Source organism: Cavia porcellus, unplaced genomic scaffold (genome assembly GCF_034190915.1).
Source record: "Cavia porcellus strain 051 isolate PalLab524CR breed Dunkin Hartley unplaced genomic scaffold, mCavPor4.1 scaffold_2, whole genome shotgun sequence".
In the NCBI taxonomy this organism is placed as follows: domain Eukaryota; kingdom Metazoa; phylum Chordata; class Mammalia; order Rodentia; family Caviidae; genus Cavia; species Cavia porcellus.
The window spans coordinates 128,151,751-128,170,140 of record NW_026947485.1 but is presented as its reverse complement, the minus strand read 5'-3'; the positions used below and the strand labels follow the sequence as shown (position 1 = coordinate 128,170,140).

The window sequence follows — 18,390 nt, the reverse complement described above, 5'->3', positions numbered from 1 at the left end:
ATTTAGACAAGCATTCATATTTTTTGGCTTAACTGTGTCTACCCTATGAAAAATGCTCTGTTACAATGCATAATACACATTTTAAGATGCTTTTCCTTCCCATGACTGAAGGAAAGACATTTCCTTTTGCCAGTGTCCTTATAAAACAAAGAAATCTATTCAACTTGTTAATGCATTGGCCCAATGTGGATGTAATTGATCTACATATCATTCTCATGATATAGATAGATTTGTAATATAAAGACACCATAAAATAAGCAACTGTTGAAGAGTAATGTTTTGTTTCCTTAACAGCGGAGTACAATGATCATGAAAAGCATGTTCTAAGAATACAGTCACACAGATAACAAGCCATAAACACAGAATGATGCAGTGAAATCATTTTGAAACAAAAAACTGATAAAAGCCAGGCATTTTTCAAATAATGCATTTCCAAAGTACGGATGATGCTTTATGTTTAACAAGAGCCTCTTAGAAAGTATAAGTGATGGATTTCTTCAAATCGTACACACTGTTCTAGCCTCAATTGCCTGTACAGTGTGCAGAGTAAACAGGACAGAGGAGACCGATGTTTTGATGCTCATCAAGGAATGGTCATGGGGATTGACCAGAGCAATGAGAAAGTTTTGATTTTAATGTGCTGTTTTATAATAAGCTTTTAAGAATTTCAAAAAAAAAAATGAACTGAAGGTAAATACGTCAATTCAGTAATTTTGTAAAGTCTGCGTGTCATGAGTGTCCAGACATTTTTTAAAGAAGGCCCATCAAGATCAATAAGGCATCCTATGATTTTACTGACCTAACAATGCCATAAACTAAAGATTCAGTCCAGGGTGATATCCAACCTTGCACCAGCCCCTCAGATAGCCCAGGACATCTCAGCAAACACTTGAAATGCTACCAAACCCAAGCCGCCACTTCACATGATTCATGATGTCATTAATGTCAAGCTATCAGTGGACACGAGTAAAAGAGACAACAGCAGAGCTGACTAAAAACAAATAGTTTTGATTAAACTCAAGGACGTTCAGTGCAGCTTTCAGCAAAAAGGCATTCATCATTTCCGAAGCTGACCTTGTTTTTTTTTTTTTCTCTCCCTTTGTTTTTTAAAACCCTAAATGCAAGCATAATGTATGCTGATATTCTTGCAGACTCCAAACTCTGTTATATCTGTCCATTCTTAAAGGCAAAATGAATGAAGTAAAAGCTACCACACCTTCTTCTAGGGGCTGATTGAGTAGCTAATTGACCCTTTTTCATAAACTCTCCCTTCCCCTTTCGTTTTATTTCCCTGAAGAATTCTGTCATTCCCCTTCTAAATCATTTCAGAACAGTTGGTTTCCCTACCCCTTTCTGGTTTTTAAAATGTCACTTTTAGATGCAAAAGAGGAAGGACTAAAGATTTGAAATTATAAAAATGTAGGGATACACATGAGGTAAGAGGGAGCTGTAGGTTCTTTTCATGGAGATGGATCCAGCTACAGAGCTGAAAGCCTTGATTTCTAGTGGCACAGATTTTCTTCAGAGCACTGTGTATTTGTCCTTGTGCTCCGAAGGAACACTGCTCCTTTATAGGGGCTCTGTTTAGAACACAACAGTTCTCTGGTAAGCTAAAATTAAAAGATAAAAATATAAAACTCTGGAGGGGAAACAAATGGTATTCCAGAGATTTTGTTCTTCATCAATATCCAATTGGACCGAATCACCTCAGGAAATCTTATTTCATGCCCTTGTAAATGCTGCCATAACTCATTCAAACAACAGGAGGAAACTAACAGTTCAGGCTTTGAAAATGTATTTTAAAAAGTTGTCAGCTGGCTTGTTTTTCTGTTAATGTAATAGGGTTTGCTACTCAAGTACAAATTTTAAGCGTTGGAGTCTTCACCACATATTTCCAATATCTTTATAAACAACTGAGCTTTCATTGTGTTATTCCACAAATCATCTTATTTTGATCATATTACACATTTGAAACTTTGAGGTTGTATCAGCTGATATGGTTTTCACAGGCATTAATATAAAGTAGGTTATATCTCACTATCAGACTCAAATCATTAAAAATACTTAATGCGACATTTTATCTGGACTCGTACTTAAATCAATTTTAAAAATTAGTATTTCATGAGGCTTAAGATGAAAGCTATGGTATTTTCTTTTTAAACGACTGGAATATCTTTTGAAATGTTGCCTCTTGCTAGCTGGAGTCTTTGATTCATGAGCACTTAAAACAATCTTTTCTAAACTAGGTATATTTACTCTGATTAACAAAAACTTTCTGCTGTGATTTTTTTTTTGTGGGAAATAAGACAGACTGTTTTATAAGTATTAACTGTGCATGAGAACATTTGTAATATCACCCTTGGAGAATAATAAACAGATACTAGAGATTGAAATTCTGACATAGTTTACAGAACAATAATCCAAACATCTGTTATAATGACAAGGGATTTGAACAGAATAGAGAGTACATGGGAAAGCTTTGCTACTTTTAGTACAGTTATAATGTTAAATCAAAGCCTTGCAGTCAAGGCAGCCTGCTGCTAATATAAACAATTTTCTACATATTCCTGGGCCCCACGCCAGATCTCAGGATTCAGTTACAAGCACAAGGTCAAGAGGGAATCAACAATATGAAATTACTGCCTATGAATCAAAAGAATAAATGGATAATTAAATATGAAAACAAATTAGGAGATATACTCTCATTTAACTCGCCAAATGAATTTGTCGAGTGACTTTATGTATGGAATTTTTTGTATGAGCAGGATCAGTAGAGGCTTTAATGTACTTATTGATTAAATCTGAGATTTTAGCTTTTTCCCTGAGTCAGACTCAACATATTTTTTTTTCTACATACATATTTGATTCCATAAGAATATCCAACATCTAATCATAACTATGAAGATAGCTATCTAATTGTAATTTTCCTCATGGAACAGAAAAAAAAAAAAGATGCTGAAAAACTGCAAAGTGATATAAGCCACTTTCCCAAAGCCTGAATTTCTAAGACACAATGCTATATGTGGATACTAGCTTGCTAAATGTCAAATTCTTTCAATCCTGTTCCACTTTTGTTGTTAACTATAACATTTTGGCTAAATCACTTTTATCTCCAAAATCTAGTTTCCCATAAAATTCAGGATAGATTAAAATCTAACATGATTTCTGACATCAAACATTTATATAAGTATATACCTATACAAAACCAGAAATTGTGGTTATATACTAACTCAATTCAAAAAAGGGATGACATTGGATCTAATGTTTGGAATCAAAGTGTCTAATGAAAATCTTCAGTCCAATAATATGCCTGACTTCAGCCATGAGTACAAATAACATCACCAGAACTGGAAAAGATGACTTCTTCATTCTAAGTTAATGACCTCTTCCCCGGTGTTCTCTTACGGACAGGAATATGTCAAAAACCCTCTTGAAATCTGAAAGAAAGAAAAATAAAAACTGTAAATTAACAATGACAAAACTTGAGAGTGGAATTAATGTGATTTTCATTTTATTTTTTTTTAAAAGAAGACTAGGGCTATTCCAAGATCAAAACTTGTGAAATCTCCTCTTGCCAGCAGACATTCTATGGAAGCTAGACCTCTTGAAGATATACTTAAATGAGGGTCTACAAAAAGAAGGAGGAGTCTTGGACAGAGTGAAATAGGGAATCAAAAAGACAAAACATCATAAAAACTATTTTACATTAGCTTTGGGTTGAGCTTATAGCATTCATGCAGAGTTTTAAGTAAAACGTCAGGTGGGATCTCTCCTGCTTTCTAAAAGACCTCTTTTCCCAAAAAGGTTTCACAAAATGTAAAAAACAACAAACTTAATTACTAAATTTTAGGCATGCTTAAAGTTTTTCTGCATTACTGAAAAGTTTTACTTGCAAAAGGATAGCTTACTAGTTCCTGTAGAAACACATGCCAGCTTTTCTCATTGAATGCAACTATCAAACTGCATGAAATGCATAAGTAAGAACTGGTAACATTGCAAACCCACTGCTGGCAGGGAGCAAAGGGAAGAACCCAGGAAGTGAAGTACTTCTGAATGAACTAGAGGTTTATGGTGCTGTTTCCACGGCATCTCTCCATGTGAGCATATTGCAGTCCAGCAGTTGGATGTGGGACTTATGGTTCAGAGCTAGAGAGAGTCTCTAGCTCTGTCTTGAGGGACAGAAAGAAAGCTCCTAAATCTAAGAGAGACTAGGGATGGATCTTAAGTTTTCTTCTTGTTTTCTTTGTTCTATTCCACCATACTGTATAGCGGTCCTGCAGCAAGAACTCTAAAGGAAGAGACACTTACTTTCCCTCAGGTGGATCTGTGTCTCCCAGTATGGTGGACCAGACCCTGCTGAGAGTTTTCCTCTTTTTTAGTCTTGTTACTTGATCCTGCAGGCTATGCAAGTTTTTGAAGTGAGGACTGAAAAGTGAAACCCAATGGACTAGAAAGTAAATTATGATCAAAGAAAGGAAGTAGCATGGGAAAGAGGCATTTTTGTTTATCAGTCTTTGGGTTAAACCTTGAACTTTGTTCTAAATGGCAAGCCAGTGATTTCAAGGCTGAGGTAATGGATGGAACTCTGGTCAGATCTCAGGCTGACCACTGAGGTCTGCATATGCAGGGTAGAAAATAACATCAACATTGCAAAGGCTTTAACAATGGATCCAGATGTGATACGTCTATGTATCAACATCTCACTACAAATATATTCCTTATGTGTGGCAAACAAATACCAGTACAAATTTTGAAAATGAAATAAAGATAAGATGATATCAGAATCACAGCTTCTATGAAAAAAATAAGTGGTTAGTATCCCCTATAGAATATAAATAAGTCTCCGAGTTTCAGACTGTAAATATTCAACAATGAATGCAATACAAGCAAGAATCACTTGGCATGTGAAAAATCAGGAATAATCTCAACTCATATGGGAAAATAGAATCAAGAGACACTCAGGACAAGATGACAAAAATGGGATTGAGCTGGCAAGGACCTTAAAGTAGTGTTGCAAAAATACTCCGCTAGACAATCAAGTTGAAATAGTCCATGAGTAATAAAAGCTATATAAACACATGTGTACATGCACACACCAAACTCACAGGCAGATACATAAATGGCTCAAAAAAGGAAACAATGAAAGCAAGAGAGAGATAATTTAATAACGATGTGGTTACTTTGATGCTTATTTTCAATGCTGGATAGTAAAACAAAGCTTAGGAAGAAACAGAAGACTGGAATGATATTATAAACTAACTAGACCCAAATAGAAGATTCCACCAAATGGCAGTAGCAGAATGTATGTTTTCAAGTGCACAGGGAATGTTTCAAGATAGACCATATGCTAAGCCATAAAACAAGCCTCAGTAAATTTTAAAGAAGTGAAAAAATAAAAATGTGTTCTCTAAACATAATAATGAAATTTTGTTAGAAACTAATAAAAGAAGCAATTGGGAAAATCACAAATTAATGGAAATCAAACTTAAAGAACCTGTGTATCAAAGAAGAAATTGCAAAGGATATTAGGACATCTTTGAAAATATTAAAATAATGTAGACAAAACTTATGGGATGTGCTTAAAATAGTATATTACATATTTACAGTTGCAAATGTTTATATTAAAATAAGAAAAAATCTCAAATCAGTGAACTGTTTATTTTAATAATTTAGAAAAAAATCAGCAAATCCAATCCAAGTAGATAAACAAAACTACTCATGATCAATGGACATGAAATGAAATAAGCAGAAGATAGAAAAAAAATCAACAAAACTAAAGGCAAACCTGTAAAGTGGTCAAAAAAATTGAAAAATATCAGATTCACAGTCTCAGAAGGAAAAGAGACACTGAAAATTACTAACTTTGAGAATGAGACAAGGAAACCTGGTGTGGTGGTGCGCACCTGAGATGCCAGCACTCGGGAGGCAGACGGAGGCGATAGGACAGAGATGAATTTCTGGACAGCCTGGGCTACAGAGTAAGCTTAAGGCAAAATTGAACTTTGTAGTGACCTTGTCTCAAAAAGATAAAATAAAAAAAGAACAGAATGGAACAAAACAAAGAAAGGGTACATCTATACTGGCTTTACTGATGTTTAAATTATTGTACTTAAATTTTACAAGCAATAATATGCCAACAGATAGATAAGTTAGGTTAAATGGGCAATTCTTGAAATGACAAAAGATAAAATTGATTTAATAAAAAATATCAATAGTCTTTTTAATATAAAATAGCCTAAATAGACCTATAAAAAATTAGAAATTTCACCACCTAGACAGCTTCGGTAGTGATGTCTTTTAAATATAGAATTCCACAACAGAAAAGTAGATTCATCATGTTTGAGGCTAGCATTACACTGATTCCAAAACCAAACAAAGACATCACAAGAAATCAACAAACCAACGTCTCTTACAATCACAAATGAAAAAAAAAAATTCAGTAACATCTAAAGCAAGCCAAATAAACAGCACACACACACACGTGCACACACACACACAAGAATCATGCACTGTGAACAAGTCATAGTAATTTAGGAGTGTAAGGTTCACTTGACATCTAAAACTTTAAAGAATTTCACTATGAAACAGAAATTTAAGAAGTCTATTGTACTGTTATATTTATATACAATAATAGCAAACATTCTAAAGGTAAATTTAAGAAAGCAATTCAATTATCAGTACAACAAAAAGGAAATAGATGCATACAGAATAAAAGTGCAAGATATTCTTTGAAAAAATTAAAAATATCTAAAGATATCTCATGTATGTGGAATGGAAGATTTATTATCATTAAGATAGAAATAGTGGAGCTGGGGATTTAGCTCAACGGCAATAAGCACCTGTCTTGCAAGCATGCGGTTGTGAGTTTGATCCCCAGTACCAGAAAAAAGATAGAAATGGAACTCAAATTTATCTGTAGATTCAATATAAGCCATCAAATTCACAACTTCTTCTTTCAAAGATATTGAAAAGCTGATATTAAGGTTTATGGAAAAATTCTAAGGATATCAAGTTACCTAAACAACTTTTTTATAAAAGAAAATATTTGAAAGATACATATTTCTCAATTTCAAAATTTCTTATTAGGCAATTATAACCAAGAGGGTGAGACACTCATACAAAATTAGACGTACAGATCAATGACATAGAATTCAGAGCTCAGCAATGAAATTTTTCAGCTAAGAGTGATTAATTGTTGACATGAATGTCAAGTCATTTCAGAGAGGAAAGTCTTTACAAATGTTCTCAGGAAAACTGGGTATCTATATGGAAATAAAACATTTGGTCCATTATCTTATAAACTAAACAAAAATTAATTTAAAATTCATCTCAGATCCAAGTATAATCACTACATTTACAAAAATGTAGAATAAAAACAAATCTTTGTAAAACTGGCTTAGGCAGTTATGTTAGGTATGATACAAAAAACACAAAAGAAAAATTGAATTTCATAAAGAATCTTTATAACTTGACTGTAAAGATATAAATAGAATAATAAAAAGGGCAAAGGTATGAATAAACATTTGTCCAAAGAAGATATACCATCAATTCATATGCACATTATAAAAGTTTCAATGTTATTATTTATTATGGAAGTTCTATTAAAAACACAACAAGTCACCACTGCACATACGTAGGAATGGGAATAATGAAATAGATGAGAATAAGTTATAGTTAGATTAGAAACACTGTAACTGTTGGTAAGAATGTGAAGTGATGTAATATCCTTGGAAAACAAGTTATTTGTTTCTCGTAATGTTAAACATAGAGGAATTACATAATACAACATTATACCTAAAAGAAATGAAAACATTCTCACAAAACAGACTAAGGACTAACATTTAGAATATATAAAGAACTGTAAAAAATTACAGTTTCCCCCAAAATTTAATGACCCAATTAAGCAATGGTATCTGAAATGAATAGGCATTTCTGAGATCAAGAAATACAAATAAATAAATATACAAAATATATAAAAATTGTTTCATGTTACTAGTCATTTGAAAAAATCAAATTGAAACAACACTGAGAGCCCATCTCACTCCAGAAGGAATGGCTACCTTCAAGAAATCAACCAGTAACAAATGGTGACCAGCTATAAGGAGAAAACCTTTCTCCACTACTGAGAATGCAAACTTATACAATCACTATGGAAATTAGTGTGAAGACTCCATGCAAAATTAGTAATTCCACTTTATACAGCTATTCTCCTTGTAGGTATCTTCCCAAAAGAGATTAAAAATATCACACCACGATGGCGTATGCATGCCCATGTTACAGCAGCACAGTTCCTAAGAACTAAATTTCAGAAACAGACTATGTGCCCGGCAGCGGATGAATAGACTAACATGTGGCATTCATAGAGATGCTTTGGTTCTTCAAACACTTTGCTTTGCAAAGGACAACAGTGATGCCGCAGTTCATGAGTTAAATTCTTTCCAAGATGGTTTACAGACTAAATTGGGTGAGAACCAAGTCAAATGTTCCCAAAATGTCAACACTGGACCTAACCATTGTGTTTGATTCTGGTCTGTAACAGAATCCTAGAAAGAACTAAATTTGTGGGCCAAAAAACAAAACAAAACAAACAAAAACTGTATGTAGGATGGAGCACTACTCTGCCTTTTAAAAAGATGAACGAATGATTTATAGGAAAATCTATGCATCTTGAGATCATAATGTTAAATAGAGCTACGTGCTTAAATACCACATGGTTTCTCTTATAATAAAAACTCAGCATGTAAAGCATACTAGAAGACAGATACAGTAATAGGAAAAAGGAAAGAGTAAAAAATGTATAGTAATCCAATATAGACAGTGTACTTAAAGTGTTTCCTGACGTAGTACAATTACCTTACATATTTTGCATGTTCCTTGGCCTATTAGTCAGCTTGTCAATCTGTATAAATGATAATTATCTTTTCAGGTTTTATAAGAAAATAAATCTGATGTTGGAAAAATAAAAAGGCAATGGAGATATTACTCATAACAATAACAATATGGAAACAATTCTAGTTTCTTTCAACTGAGAACTCATGTGAATGGTAAATCAACTCATCCTAATATCCTTTGGTGATAAAATGACCTGTGTCTCCATGCTACAACGTGGTGAATTGTGAAAACAGTATGCTAAGTGAACAAAACCAATCCCACAGACAAAAGGTCATATGAATACATTTATATAAAATACCTCTATCAGGAAAGCCACATAGATACAAACTAGTTTAGTGGTTGTGTAGTGTTGGAGCAAAATAGGAGGAAATTAAGAATGACTCCATATTTACAAGGTTTTTCTTAAAGCAAACTGAAACTCTTTTAAAAGAAAACAGATTGTGGTGTAATTGCCTAGGAATCGACTAAAACTATGAAATTGAGTATTATGTTAGTGAATCATATCATTTGCTAATCATACCTTAATAAAACTATTAAGAAAGAACCATATGTATATTTTACAATGTGAACAATTCAAAAAATTAAATTTAGAAAATCTCATTGTATGAATTCAATAGTGGGACAGAGATGACAGAAGAAATCAGCAAACATTAGTTCCATACAAATTATCCAAATGGATAGGAATGGGGAGACAGAGAAAAAGGAAAGAAAGGAACGGGAGGAGAGGGGAAGGGAGGGGAGTTCAAGGAAAGGGAGGAGAAGGGACGGGAGGGGAGATCAGGGGAAGGAAAGGGAGGGGAAGGCAGGCAACCAAAATCAAAAAGCTTTACTTATGTGTGAGTGAACCACCTATATTTAATATGTGTGTCATTAGAGTCTCAGAAAAGAAGAGAAATTTCACAGTGGTGATATATATATATATATATATATATATATATATATATATATAAAGAAAAGATAGCTAAAAATTTCTACATAGAAAGACTGGCTTGTTTCCTTAAGCAGTTCACTTAAGAACCATCCACATTTCCGATGACTGATAGCTCATTACTTCCTACTGGGAAGTGGTATTTCATTGAGTAGACATAGGTTACTAATTATTGTTTCATTTACTGTTGAAAAAGGTAGTTGTTTGCATTCAGTTTTTAGCAATGATGAATGAAACTGCTGCAAATATTTGTGTGCAGGTTTTTGTATGGACACAAATTTTCAGTCAGATGAGTAAACCCCTGGGAGCACGAGCTTCCGGAACTGGATAGGAAAACTATATTAATTGTGTGAGAAACTTCAATTGTTTTCTTGTGTGGTTGTAGTGTTTGATATTTCCACTGAGTATGAATGAGGTTTCTTGATTTTCTGTGTCTTCCTCCACACTTGGTATTGCCAGACTGTTATAACTTGTTTTAAGTAGTTGTGCAATGATATATCCATTATTTATTGTTTTTAATTTTTGTTTTCTTATGGACAAATTATTTCAAGTATGTTAATAAACTTATTTTACATTTTTATGTCTTCTTTGGTGATGCGTTTGTGTCTTTTTTTTCATTTTTAATTGAGTTGTGTGATTATTGCCTAGTTAAATTTTTTGTACATTTTGCATTTGAATCCCTCATCATATGTACACTTTGTAACTACTGTTTCCCATTTGTAGTTTGTCTTTTACTGTATTTACCACTTCCCTTGGAAGACAGGACATTCTTAGTTTAAGGAAGCCAATTTTTCTTCTTTCTTAACATATGACATGGAGATTTGTATTTTAGGGCCTATCACCAAACCTTGAAGTTGTGTAGATTTCTACTATTATCTTTCAAAATAACTTATAGGTTTTTGTCATACAATTATGTCTCTGATGAAATGATTTCATTTTAGGGATATATAAGAACATATCAACATCTATCTTTTCTAAAACTTGATGAAAAATTATTCTTTGAATGACCTTTATGTATTTGGCAAGATCTATATACAGGTACATAAAAATTCTCTTTACAAATTGTGAATGCCACTGCCGGTTGCCTCCTATTGAAAAGCAGCCTCCTTAAAAAGCATTATGCTGTGTTCTCACCCACTTTTTTCACTGTATCGGGTCATGGGACTTGTGACTCTTCCTCAGAGTCAAAATGACCTCAAAATTTAAAAGATCTGAATTGATTCAAGATACCCAGACAGCCGGGAAGGCACAGGAGGATACATCCAGAATTGTTTGAGGGAGTGGCTGGAATGGCAGACTAAGTGTGTTCTAAGACAAGGAAGTGTTCTCAAGAGTCTCAATTCAGTGCGTCTTTTACTGAAGTCAATGTTTAAAAAAAAAAAAAAAACTTTTGTTTAAAATGTTTTTTTTAAAAGGTGTGTTGATCACACCTTGTGTAAATTTCTAGCCTGTATAATTTTTTTCAACATGAAAAATTTTTAAACTTTCTTACAAAATTATTCTTCTGGCTATGCATTCCTTCATATTTTTGTGTCCCTGAAAGTCTTTGTTTTCTACTTTGATGGGCGATTTTGCAGGGGGTGGTGGTGCACACCTGTAATCCCAGCACTTGGGAGGATGAGACAGGAGATCATTGTGAGTTTGAGGCTGGCGTGGGCTACAAAGTAAGCTCAAGACCAGCCTGAACTACATAGTGAGAACCAGTTTCAAAAATAAAATAGAAGAGGAAAAATTTTAAAAGGGAAAAGAAAAAAAGCATGGTTTTGCTAGAAATTCTGGATTGGATGATTTTTTTTTAAAGTTTTAGATATGTACCTCACCTTGTTTGAATGAGATCTGATATGAAATAACTGAACTTTCATCCTTGTTTTCCTACTTGACTTGAGTTCTGCAATCCCTAGTTCCCTTAAGACTTTTTGGGTAAAGCATTGTTTGTTTAAGATGACTGAATGAATAGGGGAAACACTACAATGACAGAGGGGTAAGCAAAAGAGAAACAGGCTCTCTGAGAGTTGCCATCCAGATGCTGGAATTTAGCAATATGAGGAAAACCAGAAGGAAGGTCTCCTGCATGCATGAAGGATCTGAAATGACAATTGAAACCCTTGTTGAGAATGAAGAGAGAAACTTCAGTGAAGAAGAAGGAGGCAGCAGCCCATCACACCTTCTCCCTGAGATGGGACTCACTGCTATAGAGTAGAAGTTCAAACCTAGAGACACGCAGTGACTGCTGCAACCCCAGAGGCCTCCGTGGAGAGAGGCAGTGGTGGAGGGGGGCAGTGGATGTGGGGGCCTGCACTGCCAGTGGTGAGTAACACGCATCTGAACTCGGTCTCCATGCACTGTCTAGCAGTAACAGCAGAGAGACACCTGCTGACGTTCATTGCTCTCTTTCTCTATTTTTGCTCTTGCTGTGTTTTCTTTCCCCTTCATTGTTTCACTTTGTTTTTATTTGAGCATGAATGTGGCTTCTAGCCTCTTTGTGGCTGTTGCTCTATTCTGTTCTTTTCATTTCTTTCTTCTCTCTTTCCCACCAGTATTCTGTCCCAATTTCACAGAGTTACCACAGTCCCCTTTGTCCTCCAACTGTACTTTTAATCTCGTCTCCCATTTCTCTCTTTAGCCCCTGCATATAATTTTCTGGTTTATTGTAGATTTTGTTCCATAACCACAAATCTAGCTCATACATCTGAAGATGTCACATTAAATGGCTACCTCAGTTTGTAATTTTCTAGACTGTGCTTGATGTTACTACTATTGCTGATGGTATCACTTTAATCAAAAGTGACTTAATTGTTCTAAACAGATATTATTCATGATATTCCAAGACTGAGATTAACTAATGGTCATAGAAAATACTGTGGTATAGTGCCAAAGAACAGGGATGGGCACAACTTCTTATCTCCAGCCAATGTGGGATGTAGAAGTAGGATCTTGCAGCAGACTCTAAACTCAAAAACAAGCTAAACCTGGAAGATACCTTAGAGATACAGTAATCTAAGTGTTCTAAATACTAACAATAAAGCAACCTACCATAGGCAATTTAAAAGCATCACCAAAAGAATTAAACTAAAAGAAAGAAAGAATGAAACAAACAAAGAAAAGGAGAAGACACTTAAACAAAATGCAACCTCTTCGGTTCACCAAAGGCAAACTCAGGGGCAATGAGATGGGACAATCTGAAAGCCACCCACTTGGCCTCTCTGAAGTGGTAACAACTAAGCAAATGAATAAGGCTCTGGAAAAAAATTATATCAGAAATAATTTCTCAGATAACTGCAGATATTGTGTTCTCAATGCAAGCCATGTTTAGTGACTCTAGAGTAGATACAGATTTTAAAAATAGTGGAACTTAAGAAAATTTTGGAAGCTATGAATTTTTAGTATAGGAAAGAAATGGAATCTAGAAGACAGATTCAAGCAGATATCCAGGAAAAAAAAATTCCTTTGAAATTACCTGCAGCAGATTAAATCAATGTGAGGACAGGATCTCAGATACAGAGACAGACTTGTGGTTAGCAATTACAAACATAAATATTCCTTTAAAATAGAAAAGGACCATGAGAAATCAATCCAGCAGCTGCTAGATGAGGCAAAGAAGAGTAACTTAAGGTTGACTGACATCAAAGAAAAAGCAGGAGATATACAAATGATATTAAAAAAATCTGTTTGCAGATATCATTGCAGAAAACTTTCTTGGTAAGGAAAAATTTTGACATACAGGTAAGTGATGTATTTAGAACCTTCCAATTAATCACAATGAAAAAAAAAAAAAAAAAGAAACTACAGCCAGGCATATCATAGTCAAGATTCCAGAAATTCAACACAAGAATGGAATATTAAAAGCTACTAGGGAAAGGAAACAAATCACCTAAAAAGGAAAGTCCATGAGAATCATGACTGCCTTCTCAGCACAAGCCTTCAAGTCAAGGAGCTTGAAGTAGAATATTTCTAGCCCTAACGGAGAAATACCTACAACCCAGATTGATGTACCTTGCAATATTATCTTTTAAAATTGATGGAGAAATAAGATACTTCTATGATAAAGAGTATCTGATGAAATTTGTGACCACCAAACCAGCACTCCAAAATGTTCTGAAGGACACTGTAGAATGAGATAATAAGGACTATCACTCCATGAACCTCAAAAGAAAGAATCCATCAGGGAAGGCAAACAATTGGAGGAGAAAAGAAAGGGGGAGCCAATAACAGGAAAATAACATGACAAGGATAAGTCAATATGTATCAGTTATAGCAATTAATGTTAATGGTCTCAATTCACCAATCAAAAGACACAGACTGGCAGGAAGATCAAGAAGCAATATCCAACAATATGCTGCATCCAAGAAACACATTTAATTCAAAAGTAAATTTGTAGACTGAAAGTCAAAGGATGAAAAACAATTCTCCCTGAGACAAGAATGCAGCAATAGTTCCTTTTAAGACAAAGTGAATTTCAAGCCAAGATTGATTAAGAAGACAAAGGACACTGCATACTTGTCAAAGGAACAATCTGAGAAGAAGAGAATATTGAATGAGCAATGCTTGCTTCACTTGGAGGTTGTTTGTTTGTTTGTTTGTTTTTGTATTCTTTCTGCTTGGGATTCTTAGAGCTCTTGTATTTGTGGTTTTGTTTGTGCCATGTGTTTTGGAAAGTTCTCAGACATTATTACTTTTCACATTTCCTCTGCTCCATTTACTTCTTTTATACTTATTTTCCAATCATAATTTTGGTGTATCTTTTGTAATTGCAGCATCATTCTCAGATTGTTTAATACCTTTGCCTGTTGTGTCTCAATTTGAGAAGTTTTGTTTCCTCTTATTTGCAAAGTTTTCAATGAATCGTCTTCACATTCTCTGATTTTTCCTCTTAGCCATTTTTTGACAATCAAATACATTTTCAGTTCTATTATTGCATGCTATTTGTTAGTATTTTGTTTTGTTTCTTCTTCGGAGTGCCCTTGTCTCTACTTACATTACCTACCTCTTAATGCATGATAAATGATCTGTTAGAAAGTTAAGCATGACAACGGTAATCATTTTATGTTATCTGTCTAATAATTAGAACATCTATATCATAGCCTGGGTTTCCTCCCTATTGCTTTCTTTTTCTAGACTTTCCTTCTTCCTTTCCTAGCATACCTCCTATTGTTTTCTGAAGGTTGGAATTATGGGGTATATAGTAGGAAGTGAGGCAATATGCATTTTGTATAAAAATGATAACCTAGGAAAGATTTGGTTTAAAATATGTGTAGTTATGGGTCCCAAAGTCTTGAAATTGTTTCAGCAATCTGTTTTAACTTCCCCTCTTTTGTATGGAGCTTCCTTCTTATAACTGCTAATTGGGATATGTCAAATTGGCTAGACTAAGAAAGCTTAACATGTGAGTAAAGCATAACTTGGGGCATGTCTGTGTTTCCGGACATGATTGGCATGTAGGCCAGCCAATTGTGGGAGGATAACCCACTCCACTTGTGGGTAGCACCATCTAAATGGCTTGGAGCATAGATAAAGTAAAAGGACAAGAGGAAGGCCGGTGGGCTGACACTGCAGAACTATATTCTGCTTATGTAGCTTCTCTTTTGGGGCTTCTCTTGCCTGTGGACAAGACTGCAGTTTCTGCAGCTTTCCAGTGCAGTAACTCTTCAGGGAGTTCCCAGCCCTTCTCAGCCTTGGGCTGCTCCTAGGTTCCTCTTGTTCTGCAGATTTCACCTTCTTGGGCTGAGCAGTTTAACTACTGGCTCCTCTAGGTCTCCAATATGCAAACTGTTAGAGAAAACTCTCTTGCCTCTCACTCTGTGACTCCAGCTATTAAGTCTTTTGCATAAATACATATACATATTTTTCTAGCCATTCTGTTCTTCTAAAGAACACTAAACAATAGCCCTTGGTCAACTCATATAATTTGTCTTGCAGCTCTTTTACAGTTATAATCCACTTTTGCTCTGAGTAGTCCTAAATTATCGAGAAGAGTGCTTGGGCCTCTTTGAAATAAATCTCAGTTTGTGTTTCTAGGCTGTACCTTTATAAATGTTTCTGCAATGAGGCAGCTCCCCTCACCTTCCATCTTTGATTCAGTGTTCACCATCTCCTTCCTTGAAGCCCAGCCCCCTATGACCATGTCACTCCCTCCTTTTTTTTTATTTTTAAATTTAGGAGGGCTTGGAAAGAGTGTAGTAGGGATGAATTACTTTTCCACTGCTGAGGTGGTCTTCACAGGTGAGCTATTGTATGGTCCTCTCTCTAGATGACAAGACTCCACAAGGGGAGAGCTCTGGGTTTTTATTTCACAAAGGTTACTTTCTTTTCCCTGCTGGAGCCACAGGGATCTTTCTTAAGGAAACCTAGTGGAATTTGCAAAGCAAAGACATGAAGTAGGACTGTAATCCTCAGTTTCCAATTGTCTTGCAAGCACAGCTCTGGCCTTTGACTCTTGTCAATATTATTATTTAAGTTTGGTGTTTAACCAGCTATGGCATCATTGCCTTGTGCTCCATGTTTGCTCTCTCGGAGACTGAATCTGTGTCTTTCCTCCCCTGTTTCAAAGGCAGTTTGCCTTTTGGTGTCAGTTTTTGAATGGGTCAGCAACAGCAGAAAACATTGCCTTTCATCTTGCTGAGCTATTTCCTGTGAAGAAAGGAAGACAACTTCCAAGTTCTACGTGTTTCTCAGAAGTGAACTGGAAGTTCTTCTTTACTTTTTCTCCCTCCTACTTATCATTATTTAGCATGACACATTGTTTGCTTGTCTCTTTCACCCTAAATCAGCATGTAAGCTTTGAGAAGACTAAACTTTTGTACTTTTGAGAGGGTTTTATTGATTCATAATTAAGATATAGAGGAGTCTCTCATGATTCTAATAGTTATTCCTTTTAGTTTATGTTGGTTATTTTCAGAATATGTAGTAAAACTAAGGATTCTCCAAAGAACTTGCTTCCATTATTTCTATAGACTGCTTGATTTTGGTGTATATATTATGCGTGCACGGTGTTGTGTGCATCAAACCTAAGGCTCTGTGCATACTAAGCAGTGTTGTACCCTGAGCTGTACCTCTAGCCACTTAATCTTCCTTTATATCCTTTTTATAGCCCCTTCATCTGCCTTTCTATTCTGAAAACAGTTTACTTAGGGCGGCACTACAAAGAGATGATTCATAGGAGAACAATGGGTTGAAAGGTCACCGTTTAATTAATTTACACTTTTCTAGGGCAATTTATTTCATGGATAAGAAGACATTCTCATCTTATGTATTAACACTGGTGTATTAGTAGTAGTTGCTTAGCTATAAAGTGTATTGAAACTGAGTTCAGGTTCTATTGAGAAAATTTCCACCATCAATGACACTTGTTTTTCTACTTGGTAGAACAGTTTTAGTGCTCTCACATTGGTTTCTAGTTCAAAAAAGTAAAATAATTAATTTTAGATAGAAGACAGTGTGGTTTCCATGAGCCTGTCTCAGCTATACACATTCTCATTTGGAAAATATCTAGCACAATATGTATACATGTTTTTGATAAATATAATTGTATATTAATAATATTAATTTATTACAAAATTAGTTTCAACTGAATTTTAGTTCTGTTCTTTAATTTCCATTAACTATCTTTCTACTAATATGTCTAATAATTAGATCAGTTTACTTAAATTTAACTTATATTCTCTACCAACTTGTGTTTGTCAGGTTTTCCATCGAATCCCATTTCCATTATCTTTATAAATATCATATTTTCCAGAGTAAAATATAATTGATTTAAAAATTATTTGAATAGATTTGATTTTTGAGAATTAGGATTCAGATCAAGTGGATGGAAGTTTACATTTTATTTTAGATGGTAAGAACTTTCAACCATGGCCTGTCTGAAATTGTGAACATAATAAGTTATATTTCAAGAAAATTCTATCCAATTCAAAATAGCAAGGTGAGGCCTGTGTCTCTGCAGGTTGCGTGCTGATGAGAAATATTTTAAAGACTGATTTTTCATACTGGTGCAACACTATCTATAAAATCATTTAGACGAAGTTTAACTTTTAAGTTTGAAATACATTAGGGAAATTTTCTACCTTTTAATTGTGAAATAAAATATGTTGACTATTTTTCTCCTTGTTAAAAACCTTAGTACACTATAGTCTGACTTCTGCTCATAAAGACGTTTATGATTATTATATAGTATTTTTTGCATTAAATGAAGCAAATTCAAACTACTGGTAACCAAGACAAAAGTGACCAATCCTCAAAGAATATTAAAACAGCTGGATTCTGGAGAAATAACCTATAATATCTATAAGCAGTATAGGGCTGATTTGTTAGAGGATAGAGACAAAGCATAGTAAGTACAACTGGGTGCATAGCATTCATGTGTTTGGGTTGAATCCAGGTCTGCTTTAGAAATTCCATTATTTCTGTCTCACAGAGTAGTTAAATGTAATTGTTTGACTTCCTGCCCTTCCTGGCCTTCTGTGCCAGGCCCTTTTTGTTTTCTTGGGCTGGCGTCTTAAGGCTTGAGAGCAAAAAATGAGGTAAAATCGGGTCGAGTTATGAGTCCTAAGATGCTTAAATATAATTAAATATAT

At 34.6% G+C, this 18,390-nt stretch overlaps 1 long non-coding RNA gene across 1 annotated transcript in view; it reads right to left on the bottom strand.

Annotated features, from left to right (window-relative positions):
* Nucleotides 1-562: 562 nt before the first annotated feature.
* Nucleotides 563-18,390, bottom strand: part of LOC134472904 (uncharacterized) — a 126,386-nt gene continuing 108,558 nt past the window's right edge. Inside the window, exon 3 of the long non-coding RNA XR_010042920.1 lies at nt 563-3,437. This is a non-coding gene — a long non-coding RNA (uncharacterized LOC134472904). The remainder of the gene's footprint in view (nt 3,438-18,390) is intronic.